Here is a 12,934-nt window from a genome sequence, read left to right on the forward strand (position 1 = left end):
CATGTATATACTATAAATATATGTATAACATATATATGCTGCTTCTCTAATAGATTGGGTTTATATTTTGCAATTTTAATTTTGATGATTTAATTTCATCCTGATGATGTAACCTAAAAACATTGCCAGGGTACAAAATTGAGCTGACTTCACATGCTCTGTTTTCTCTATGAAGGGCCTTGAGAAGCAAAGAATGACCTTGACAGATAATGTTTGTGTGGATTTGGGGGAGGGCATTACTTTAATGCTTGCCAAGGTAGGATACATAATTTATTTTGACAAATTGCCTATCTTCCTCATTCTTTGTGGTTTAAGCCAAAACTTTTCAGATTTTGAACAAAGGCTTACAAGTCTCAGGAGCATAAATGACCACTTACTGTTGAAGGTATTGACCACGCAATCCACTTCCTGTGAGTCACATAACTGCTTTTCAAGGACAGTGCCTTAATTGAGTTTATTGTGCACGGTACTAACAGTGCAAGTCAGATCACTTCAAAAATACACGTCACTATTTTCTCTTGAATTTCATTAGCAAATGAACACCACCGAACTGCTGCTCTTAGTTTCCTGTCCTCTAGACACAAGATTTGGAGGTGATTTTGTTTACAAATGTTAAAACAAATTTCATTATATTAACTTCATTAGGTAGTCTCTAACATCTTAATGATAAAGCTGCGCGAACTGTCTACTTTATGTTGAAAAGAACAATCTTCCTTTTAATTTCTATCCAAGATAAGAAAATGTATTGACATATTTGCATATTAGGCACAGAAGTCTTGAGATTATAGCTATTTGTTTGCTTTGTTTAACCAGAACAAAGGATCCTTCTTAGGGCGGTAACATACCTTTCAGTCTACAGTAAGAACTACTGCAGGCCCCTTTCTAATAACTTCTTGCACCCTGTGGATCACACCCATGTATATTTTAAGTATGGAGAGATACCAAATGTAAAAATAAAATATGGGGTGAAGAAGCTAAATAAAGAAAATAGCACCTCCTGTTATTTTTAAGTTCTTAAACCCGAAACTTTCTGAGTCATTCCCAAATTCCTTTGCATATTCTAACTCCCCATGTTTACTATGAATTGTGACAATATATATTCCTTTTCCTTTTTCACAGAGAACTCAGATTTATTTGATTTTAGTTCAGTGAAAGCACTTACACATAATTGCAGCAACATTTTATTTTAAGTATGAGGAAAGCCCAGCTATCCATGTCAGTTAAGTTACAGGCAGACATTAGACTCCTTAAACCCTAAGAAAAGGTACTTTTCTCTTCATATATTAAAACAGCTTCATAGTTCAGGTTAATCCTTTATTATTTTATCTTGCCAATTAGATTTTAATAGATTGTCATTCACTGTATCATTAATCAGTAGATAGCCCTCTTCTCTCCCTGACTAGTAGAGTCCCTGTTCTTTTCCACATTTCCAAAAATCCCCCCAAATTTTTGGGGTAGTATATACACTACTATATGAGAGTCTAGATATCAAAGAACATTACAGCTCATCTTTTCACCATTCTAAATTATCCAAACTTTGAAGGAAAATTTTGAAGCCAAATTATCCAAAGTTTGAAGCTGAAAAGCATCAGAAAAGTATCACTTCAGAAAATTATAAAGGAAGAATGTGGCCAATTGGAAATGCCTGCAGAAAGACAAAAATCCTATTTTTTAAACCCAGCATTTCCACTAATATGAGTGGTATAAAACAACTTATTTATGTCTGAAATAAATCAGGAGTATTTAAAAATAAATCAGGAGTATTTCCCTAACACATGTGAACATGTGTGTTAATCAGTCAATAAATGCAAAATTCTTTGTACGTAATTTTTTCCCCCTTAAAATTATCTTTTGTTCTTATTTTTCTTTCTACAGCTATTACTAATGACAGCATATTAGAAAGGTATGTAACAAACTCCTGTCTCCTTCCTCCTTCCCTCTTTTTTTAAAGTACTGAAAGAAGAGAAGCTAAATTCCAATGCATTTTGATGATGTCATGAAAGCCAAAATTGTAGCTATAAAAAGAAAACATTTCTATTTCCCCTGCCCCCAACAAAGCATGGTGCCAGGTGCCCACCAAAGCCGCTCTATCACTCCCCCTTCTTAGCTGGACAGGGGGGAGAAAATATAACAAAAGGCTCGTGGGTCAAGATAAGGACAGCTTAATAAAATGAAAGCAAAGGTCGCGCACGAAAGCAAAGAAAAACAAATGATATTATTCTCTACTTCCCATCAGCAGGCGATGTCTGGCCACTTCCTGGGAAGCAGGGCTTCAGTACGTGTGGTGGTTGCTCCGGAAGACAAAAATGCCTTCCCTTCCGCCTCCCTTTACTTAGCTTTTATATCTGAGCTGACGTCATATGGTATGGAATATCTGTTTGGTTAGTTTAGGTCAGCTGTCCTGGTTATGTCCCCTCCCAAGATCTTGCCCTGCCCCAGGCTGCCATTGAGGGAGGGGGCAAAAATGTTGGGGAGACAGCCTTGGTGCTGTGCCAGCGCTGCTCAGCAGTAGCCAAAACACTGGTGTGTTATCAACACCTCTCTAGCTACTAATGCAGAGCACAGCACTATGAGGGCTCCTATGGGGACTATTAACTCCATCTCAGCCAGACCCAATACAGATAAATAGCTACTATTTGGAATAATATTCATATATGAAACCTAGACTAGCTTTATAAGCCTGCAAATTAATTTGTTTAAAACCATAACCAAAAGTAGATTTGATGTCAGATGCATGTTACAGAACTGCATGAGGGTGTTTGTAGTCTATGTTGGTACATGGAAAGGCATTCCAACCATCTTATTTTAGTAATTGTACCACACCAAAGACAACAAAAGCTGTCCTGAGATTGAAGTGTATGATGCTTTCAAAGTGAATTCATTGTGAATATTCAGAAGGTTGTAGGTCTGAATTCCACTGATGTCTTGGATTCTAGTCTTGCTATAGAAGAAGATGGGAAAGTATGAATGAAAATTTTGCTAGTAAGCCCAAGCTTACCATATGATTTACTGAGTATTTTGGCATTCATTGGTCTAGAAGAGGATATATGGAGGCTCTGAAATTACAGAGAAGAGACAAAATGTGTCCACTTCTCTTTAGCACTGCAATCTCAACTAAGCCTTTGTAGGGCACCAGTCATGGTCCAGATGGTTCAACTCCAGTGACCAGGGAAGGATCCTGTTACCTTTCCTGCTAAGGTCTCTGGGCCCAGTGAAGGCAACATCTGCCAAAAGTCCTCTTTTGCCCAGAGCCCAACTTTAAGGGTTCTGGATCTTGTCCCTATAAGAAGTTCAAGCTTAGAAGAATCTCTTAAAAAATGGAAGGTATTTTTCCAAATGAAGCAAAGATAAATCAAAATATTGCATGTCATCCCATGGGTCTAATGAAAAGTGTGAGCCATGTTGTATTAATACTGATATGAAGATCTACTTAAGCAAAGCATTCATTGCAAGGAAAAGTATTAAGGTTGCCCTACACCTTTAACACTGTCATTCTCTGAATATCCAGACTTTATTTGTACAACAGCAATTCCTAAAGCACAGACAAGTGAAACAACTTACCATCACACAGAAAACTCATGGCCTAAGCTGGAACTTAAATTGGATGAGACCATCTGCTCTGGTCACCAGGCACAGGCTCATCTCCTTGTGGAGAGAGAAAAGAGTTATGGGGCTTCCATGTCATGGCTTGGGATGCCTCTCTGCCTCAGCAATGAGTGTTGTGGAGAGAGAGATCTAGTGCTCTGTTCAGTGCTTCTTAGTCAAAATGCCATTGACTGCAGTTAAGATAGCAGGTTGACTAGATACTGTTTCTCTTGGATTCAAGCATCAACATACTCATACTGGAATCCTTACAGATGCATCTAAAGCAGAATATGTTTAACTCTCTTTGCTGTAAACACATGTACTTCCACCCAAAATTAATAGAAATCATCCAGTATTAAATTAATTCATCTAGGCTATTGCATTCTACTTCATTTACTTCCTGTTCTTGTTACAGTCAGAAAAAAACACATTAATATTTTTAAGCTCTAACAATTTTTTGATAACATGAGTCAGATAAGGGGGTTTGTGACAGTGTCATAGAGAATCACATAGGTTTTTTGCACTTCAAGAACACCCACAAAAATTACAACTTCTGTCACAATACACATTGGACAATGGTCACAATTCAATTTTCACTAGGTCCAGGTAGCAGAAACCATGACAAAGGGGTAGGAAGATTGCAGAATAAAGAGGCTGCGGTGATCACGCAGGTCTTTGCCTGTGCTGGGCTCAGCAAAAAGCAAACTGAGCTGGCCAAGAATGAGTTGATTCAGCATGTTCTGCTGAAAAGGCTCTTAAGCTCTTCCAGACAAAACTATGAGGAAGGATGACAGCGACAACGCCATCTATCCTTCAGGCTAAGTCCCCCTCCAGGCTTTGGACTGCTGTCAAAATGAATCATCTCTACTTTAAAATATACTAGCAAGTCCATGTCTGACACAGGTTGTTCCTTAGTTCTTTTTAATTGTCCTCCATGACTGCATGATCTTGACACTTGAAAGTTGCAAGTATGGTTAATATTGCAGCACAGAATAACGTGTGGTTGAACTTCAGGTAAAAAGGCTGGATCTCATTTGCTATTACATTAATTTGTATAGCATGATCCCAAGTTAAAACAGAAGAAGGTGAAAGCCAATGAGAACTGGTTGTGACTGAAGTGCTCACTTCAGAGAATTTTGCTCTGTACTGCTTGACCTGCAAATACATTCCCTTTCCCCTGTACTTATTGCTTCAGGCTTTTTCTTTGGTCTTGTATGTACTACAGAAGTTGCAATGATTTAACTGAACCAGTTTCTAAAGGAACATATTTAAATCAGAGCAATCATCTTGTATGAACACTCGGAACACCCTGAGTAATTCCCAGAGATAAGACTTTTTATTTAATATCAGCAAAATCTCTTGTTTTATTTTTTCATCAATAGATCTCAAAGTACTTTTTATAAAGTAGGTCACTGCCATTTACTCTGTTTTGCAGATGGGGAACAGATGAAATGACTTGCCTACTGTGGGCAAGTAGAAAGCTGGGAATAAAAACCTGTGTCTGCTCAATTCAGTGTTCAGCCACAAAGCCATATGGGGTTTCCAAGTTTTCCTGCCACTGTTATCAATTAATATGTATAATATGATTGAAATAACAAGGGAGCTGCTAAAGTCCTGTGTACAGCCCCCATCAGTTAATATTTAAAATAGGGAAACAATAACTAGACATGATTTAGGGTTTAGGAACTACTAGACAATGAGGCTTTATGTTTATGTCAAAAAAAGTAATGGATTGTGGTCTGATCAACAAACCTTGAAGAACCGCTTGGAACTGCCAAGCTTAGGGAAGAAGTAGGTAAAAGGTAATTCCTACAGGGGGAGATCGCGACCACTGACTCATTGACCACCTACTCAAATGATACCACCTGCTCAAAAGAAGACAATGAAGGAAGAAGACAGAGTCTGCGCACTAATTTACATGAGGGGCGAAGAAGAAAGAACCAATCATTAAGGGAAATTATAATGAATATGTATTACTTAAGTATATGAATGTGGGAATTTTTGAGACAAGGGTGTGCTGTCTTGAGACAGGCACCCATTCATGCACATCAATGAAATTAATTTGAAAATACCTCAACTATGTGTGTTATTGGCTTGCACACCGCGTAAAGGAATCTGCTTTTAGGACAACACTATGCAATACTGCTAATTAGAGCCAGACAGAAATCGTTAAGGGAACCATTTTCTAACTAGAAGTGTAATCAGGTTGTCCTAAAAGCAGATTCGTTACCAGGTGTGCAGCAGACCAATCTCACACACTCAGGAGAGATATTGCTTTATTCTGCGCAGGGTGCTCGGTGGACTTTCCACAAATCAAGCACACCAGATTAATCAGGTGTGTCTCTTTTATACATTAACAATTGCATCTAATTTATTAAACTACTACCTAATACATATTCAAACTATCTAATGCATATGCATAGGATTACGTAACCATGACACATCAGATGCCTTCTCCGCATGCGCAGGTGTCTCGGGTGGTCTTCAGTGGTTGTTTGAGGAGGTGTCTCCTCCTTGTTTTGACTGCTAAGTCCCTCTGCATCGGGTCAGTGGTTCATTTTCCTGCCAAGAGGGTTGCACCATCAATCGGGAAGAATAGAAAGGATCAGAATTGGTGCACCATTAAACAAGATGAATAGAATGAGTCAGAACTGGTGTGTCATTAAACAAGATGAATAGAAAGATCAGAATGATCCCGGCTACTTCTCTAGGTATTACAGAACTTTCTAATCTACCTTTGGGTAGAAGTATCATTTTTTTAAACAAATGAGGTGCTCAAGTTCAAGGCCTTTCTTTGGGGACACCTAAAATATATTGGGTTTAAAAAATTTCTATATATCTCTACAACTGCAAACAATCTTTGTATATTGCTCAGCTTTCCCAGAGCAGTTGATAATGAACAGTTGCTGGAGCAACAATAAAACAGAATTAGGATGGACATTTATCAAAGCTATGAAAGTTATTTTGCTTAGAGTTAAAGTTAATTGTATTTATTCCTGGTAAACTCATTCATAGAATAGTGACTTACTAGAAAAAAATATGCATAAATCAACACAAAATCAGAAGCAGACAATATCAACATGAATACATTGGAGTTCTTGTTAAGCATGGTTTCATTGTGATTATTTTACAACTCTAGAAATCATCACTTCTGATATAGAAAAGTAGCAAGATGCTAAGAAGACATATTCAAAGTCCTGTTGGGTTTTTTTTTCCCCATGTATTGGGTCTGGCTGAGATGGAGTTAATTCTCCCCATAGCAGCCCTCATAGTGCTGTGGTCTGCATCGGTAGCTAGAAAGGTGTTGATAACACACCAGTGTTTTGGCTACTGCTGAGCAGCGCTGGCACAGCATCAAGGCTGTCTCCCCAACATTTTTGCCCCCCCCCTCAATGGCAGGCTGGGGCTGGGCAAGATCTTGGGAGGGGACATAGCCAGGACAGCTGACCTAAACTAACCAAACAGATATTCCATACCATATGACATCAGCTCAGATATAAAAGCTAAGTAAAGGGAGATGGAAGGGGGGGCATTTTCTTCTTCCAGAGCAACCATTGTGAGTACTGAAGCCCTGCTTCCCAGGAAGTGGCCAGACATCTCCTGCTGATGGGAAGTAGAGAATAAAATCTTTTGTTTGCCTTTGCAAACCTTTGCTTTTGCTTTACTAAACTGTCCTTATCTCGACCCATGAGCCTTTTGTTATATTTTCTCCCCCCTGTCCAGCTGAGGAGGGGGAGTGATAGAGCAGCTTTGGTGGGCACCTGGCACCCAGCCAGGGTCAACCTACCGCACCCCACCCATTAAAAAAATTGAAAGTTTTAAATTAGTTCAGAAAGGCATCATGTTTGCCTTTTAGTTAACAGCACTTTGTCAGACAACAGCTGGAAAACGTTCTGACAACTGGAAATTGTCAATGAGAGGAACCCAACAGCCTAACATCAATTTATATTTCTTGGATTTATGATTTGAGAAAAACTGCCTCTTCAACTCTCTGACTTCAGACCACTGGCTCCTGGAGTGCTCATTCCCTGCTACATTCCAAGGTATGAGGGATTGCATGGAAATGAATCACACCAAATCTGCAAAACTGTAATTTCCTCAAACAAACACCAAATGTCTCCTATTTTACCTTATATTAGAGATTATCTGGACCATTTAGGGAGCCAACCCTGGGACTGACAGGGACCCATGGCCTCAAGGCAATGATTGGATCATTGACCCAGGACCACACCTTGAAAATGAAATGAAGTGACGAGTTTATCTGACATCAGTACAGCTGATGAATTGCTAGGAAGTGAACAAGTCCTGATAATTATTTATGAGTCATTATTGTAATTAGGTAAAAATAATAGCCTGTAGTCCCCTTAAAAGTAGTTTTGGGGAAGCCCAGTTTTATACATACACAGAATAATTGCAAGGCACACAAAATAGGGTTGAAGGACTTTGTACCTGTGATGGGTTGACCCTGGCTGGTTGCCAGGTGCCCACCAAAGCCGTTCTATCACTCCCCCTCCTCAGCTGGACAGGGGAGAGAAAATATAACAAAGAGCTTGTGGGTCGAGATAAGGACAGGAGAGAGATCACTCACCACTTACCGTCACGGGCAAAACAGACTCAACTTGGGGAAAATTAACTTACTTTATTACAAATCAACCAGAGTAGGGTAATGAGAAAGAAAACCGAATCTCAGAACACCTTCCCTCCACCCCTCCCTTCTTCCCGGGCACAACTTCACTCCCGGATTCTCTACCAACCCCCGCAGCAGCACAGGGGGACGGGGATGGGGTTTACGGTCAGTTCATCACGCGTTGTTTTCTGCCGCTTCATCCTCCTCAGGGGGAGGACTCATCACACTCTTCCCTGCTCCAGCGTGGGGTCCCACCCACAGGAGACAGTCCTCCACGAACTTCTCCAACGTGGGCCCTTCCCACGGGCTGCAGTTCTTCACGAACTGCTCCAGCATGGGTCCCTTCCACGGTGTGCAGTCCTTCAGGAGCACACTGCTCCAGCGTGGGTCCCCCACGGGGTCACAAGTCCTGCCAGAAAACCTGCTCCGTGGGCTCCTCTCTCCACAGATCCACAGGTCCTGCCAGGAACCTGCTCCAGCACGGGCTTCCCATGGGGTCACAGCCTCCTTCGGGAAACCCACCTGCTCCGGCGTGGGGTCCTCCACGGGCTGCAGGTGGAGATCTGCTCCACCGTGGACCTCCATGGGCTGCAGGGGGACAGCCTGCCTCAGCATGGTCTTCACCACAGTCTTCACCACGGGCCGCAGGGGAATCTCTGCTCCGGCGCCTGGAGCACCTCCTCCCCCTCCTTCTTCACTGACCTTGGTGTCCGCAGGGTTGTTTCTCTTACATGTTCTCACTCCTCTCTCCGGCTGCTGAATCCGCCTGTCCCAACTTTTTTTCCTTCTTAAAAATGTTATCACAGAGGCGTTACCACTATCACTGATTGGCTCAGCCTTGGCCGGCGGCGGGTCCGTCTTAGAGCCGGCTGGTATTGGCTCTCTCTCGAACACAGGGGAAGCTTCCAGCAACTTCTTACAGAAGCTACCCCTGTAACCCCCCCCGCTACCAAAACCTTGCCAACAAAACCAATACAGTACCCTATGGAAATATAGGTAAATCCCAGGTGAGATCCTGCTATTGATTCTCTGGTGCTCACTGGAAGACATTCAGCCATATTTTTCAGCCATCAGCCATAACAACATTTTTGATTGTCAAACCAGTGGCTCCATAGATGGTTTCCAGCATATCCAGGCACTGAACTATTGGCAGCTTTACAACTGGATCAGACCCAGGGAATGAGATTATAATGCAAGGCATGAAGGCCTATGCAGTATCTGCCCTCCCTCCCCATGCATGTATTGGGCCATTGAGCCCTTCTTCAGTGTCAAATGTACTGCTGTAGCTTTCCTGAAGGTAATTGAGGCACATGACTACCTAACCACAATTTGATCTATATCTGAAAAGGTCATATAAATTAGGATTTTTCAAATATGTGTTTACATTCATGCACCTAAATCCATATGCAGCGATTAAATAAGTAGCCTGATTTCCAGAAATGAATTAATTTGATTGTATAGTGCTCACAGTCAGTAGCCCTTAAGCTGCATATCTTATAGGACAAGAGCCTGCTTTTTAAAATAAGTGTGTTACAAAAGTCTCTGTATATTATTTTTCAAGTATTTTGCTCATTATTAAAGAGCTAGATGGGATTATGCATAACATGAAAATCCATGACAACCTTTGGTTAGATTTAAGCCTATAATACCACTTTGATTCAAATATCTTAAAATGTTAATATGGGCTAGTCTGCTCAGTTCCAGTCCTCACTCAGGCATGTACAACTAGACTGTCATTTGCATTTCTCTGTCCTACAGACAGAAAGTGCAAGGTTACATTATTTATAGCTTCCCCTACTGACCAAGTACATTTAAAACAGAGGTAAGGATGGAATTAACTAATTCACTCCTAATAAAAAGTCCACTCTTTGTATTTACCTGCATAAAAGCTATCCATTAAAATGCAGTTTATTTTAGCTAACTGAAAACATAAGCTTAAAAAAATTAGAGGGCAAAGTAAATGACGAGAGTTTATACTTGTTACTCAGCCAGGAACTAATAATCCTGGTGCCTTCCTTGAAATAGAGTCAGGGGTTCAGTAGGTTTATGGGAGATGACTGTCATTATTTGCTTTATTGTGGTGCTTGAGGGCTCCAGCTGAGACACAAGTCCCACTGTGCTACCAGAAACAGTGAGGCAATCCCTGCCCCAAAGCATTTTCAATCTCAAATTGCAAAGGTACAAGGGCTGTGACAGTCTGTCCTCCCCCTGCTAAATCCTTGGCTCCCTGCATCACAGGGTGGTTGAGCTGAGTTTCCCTGAGTGTCCTTTGCTGTTCAGCTGATTAACAGGACTCTGTGGTCTGGGTGCCCACGCTAATGCTTCATGTCTGCAGTCCAGGCTTTCTAGGAGTCTGACCAAGCGAGTGCTTCAGTTCAGTGCTTTCTCTCTCCAGACAGCTGACTCACATAGCACATTAAACAGCTCAAGAAATACATAAATCAAACAACAACTTCTTTCACATTTTTACAAATTTGGGTTCAGCACTCTGAGATCAGGATCTCTACTGACTAAAGAGTTTGGGATCCCTTCTCTCTCACTGACTTTCTGAACACAATGATGTCCTAAAATGTATGATATCTCTCTAATCTTTTCTTCCTTTAAGAAATTACCTCTTTCATTATCTTGAGTTTTCAGATGATTCATTAAGTTCATCAGCTGTTTTCTTGGTTAGTTACTTCTCCAGAGAAGTTCAGATTTAGACTTATTTTGTCTGGAGCCATCTCTTTAAAGGAATCTATTTCCACATGAAGAAAGATCTCCTAACTACTCACTTTGCATATATCCACTCAGTTCATATCCTAGATCATCTCCACGGGACACTGAAGCCTCTACATCATGAATCAAGAGAAGACTTCTAGCAGTTCCTTGTCAGAACAAAACCCATCATCTCACAACCTGGGCTCACATGAGGACACCTTATTTTACAATAAATAATCTAGCCCATTGCCCTTTTACCTTGGAGCTCTCTATTGCACATTATCATTCTACTGAAATTATGCTGGAAACACAAACTCCACGGTGACTGCAAGTGAAAATGCATCTTTCTGTAATAAATTTAAAGCTATCAAGCTACATGCTTATGTGTGTGCTCAAAAGCAGAAAAACACTTGGTGATCGCTTCCTACAGCCCTGATGAGTGCTCAGGCTGTAGGGAGAAATTCTGGGACAGTTTCTGTGACAGCCTGATTCCAGTACAAAGCTGGATGTTCTGTGTAGTCACATTTAAACTTGGGGCTATGTTATTGAGAATAAAAATGTTTTTATGTTGTAACATTTCTTTTAAAATTGCCAATTTGTGATGCCAATGTGTTTCCTCTCTTCTCATTTCTTCACACAAATCTCCAATTTCCATGAACAGTGTTGTGCTGCAGGGAAAGACAAAATTTTAACGATGAGACCACCTTATATATCTTGCACACAAAAGGAATCAAATCACAATTTTAAGGCTGTCTAAAGAAGCTAAATAGGAAATACTAAATTACTGTTTTCTATTGAAAATGACAGTAAATAACCAAATTCTATTTCCAAACAGAGCCCAATGGCTGTTTAGTAGATGCAGATTTTTGACCATCAGAAATTATTCATGTGTCTTTTATCCACACCAGGTGTTTAAATTTTTTTTAATAATCCATAGAAGTATCTTTATACAACAAAGTGACTATATGCTAAAAGCCTTCCAACTTGTTTCCTTTCAATTTCTCTAAGCAATGTTGACATGACTGCTAATGAAAAATGCTAAGAACATGAAGATACAGGGAAAGGGAAAAAACTACATTCAAGTGTAACTTCAAAAGTTCTCATTAACCAAAACCAACCCAATATTTTAGTAACCAAGCTTGATTACTAATGCTGAAGGCCAGAGGCTCTTCTGTGGAAATTCAGTCTAGCAAACTTTTTTTAATGATTCACCCTGAGAAGGAATCACAATTTCTCAAAGCTCACAGAAGCAGGGCATGCATATGCAAGAAATAAATCTTTATTGAATATTTATGAAAGAAAGAATGCCTACAATGTAGATGCTTCTTGCGCTTGAATAAGAAATAGTATTGGAGTCTAAAATCCCTTAAAAATATGAGATAATGGTCCTGGAAGTCTAGTCTTCTAAGTACAAAGGAGCAGAGATGCAAACTGATCAAGGCTCTTCCTTGACTAGGGAATGATTATACATAGGTGATACTTTGATTATCATCTATGTCATATATCTCAGAGAGAACTTATATCTTTGTTTTCAGATATGCAGAGGGATGAAATGTAGATAGGACCTTTACTAGATAAAGTTGGAGGGAAAAAAGGAGATAGAAGTTGACATTATTTCCCCCCTATATTTTAAAAATGAACAAATAAATATTCTAAGATATAAATTGTTCAATAAGTACAGTCAAATTATACAACACCATTCAGCAAGGTCATAGCTATGTAACCATTGAGCATCAGAAGTAATGCTAGCTAATACTGAGAATTAAGAATAACTCCATCTGAAATACATCATCTCAGTCCATGATCACAGGAAACATCAAATTAAGTATTATTAAAACTGTATAGCAATTACCCAAGAAAAATCCAAATAACTGTCAGAAGATACCAATATGGCTTTTCTTTGTAACAACTCAAACAGGGAGGGTGCTTGAGCACGTTATTGCTGAAAGAAATGTCTTTTCAGTGGTTTAAATCCTAGTAACTGAGGACATCATAAAGAACCTGTGGCATTTCCCAGATTCT

This window comes from Aquila chrysaetos, assembly GCF_900496995.4.
Source record: "Aquila chrysaetos chrysaetos chromosome W unlocalized genomic scaffold, bAquChr1.4 W_unloc_1, whole genome shotgun sequence".
Lineage (NCBI taxonomy): Eukaryota > Metazoa > Chordata > Aves > Accipitriformes > Accipitridae > Aquila > Aquila chrysaetos.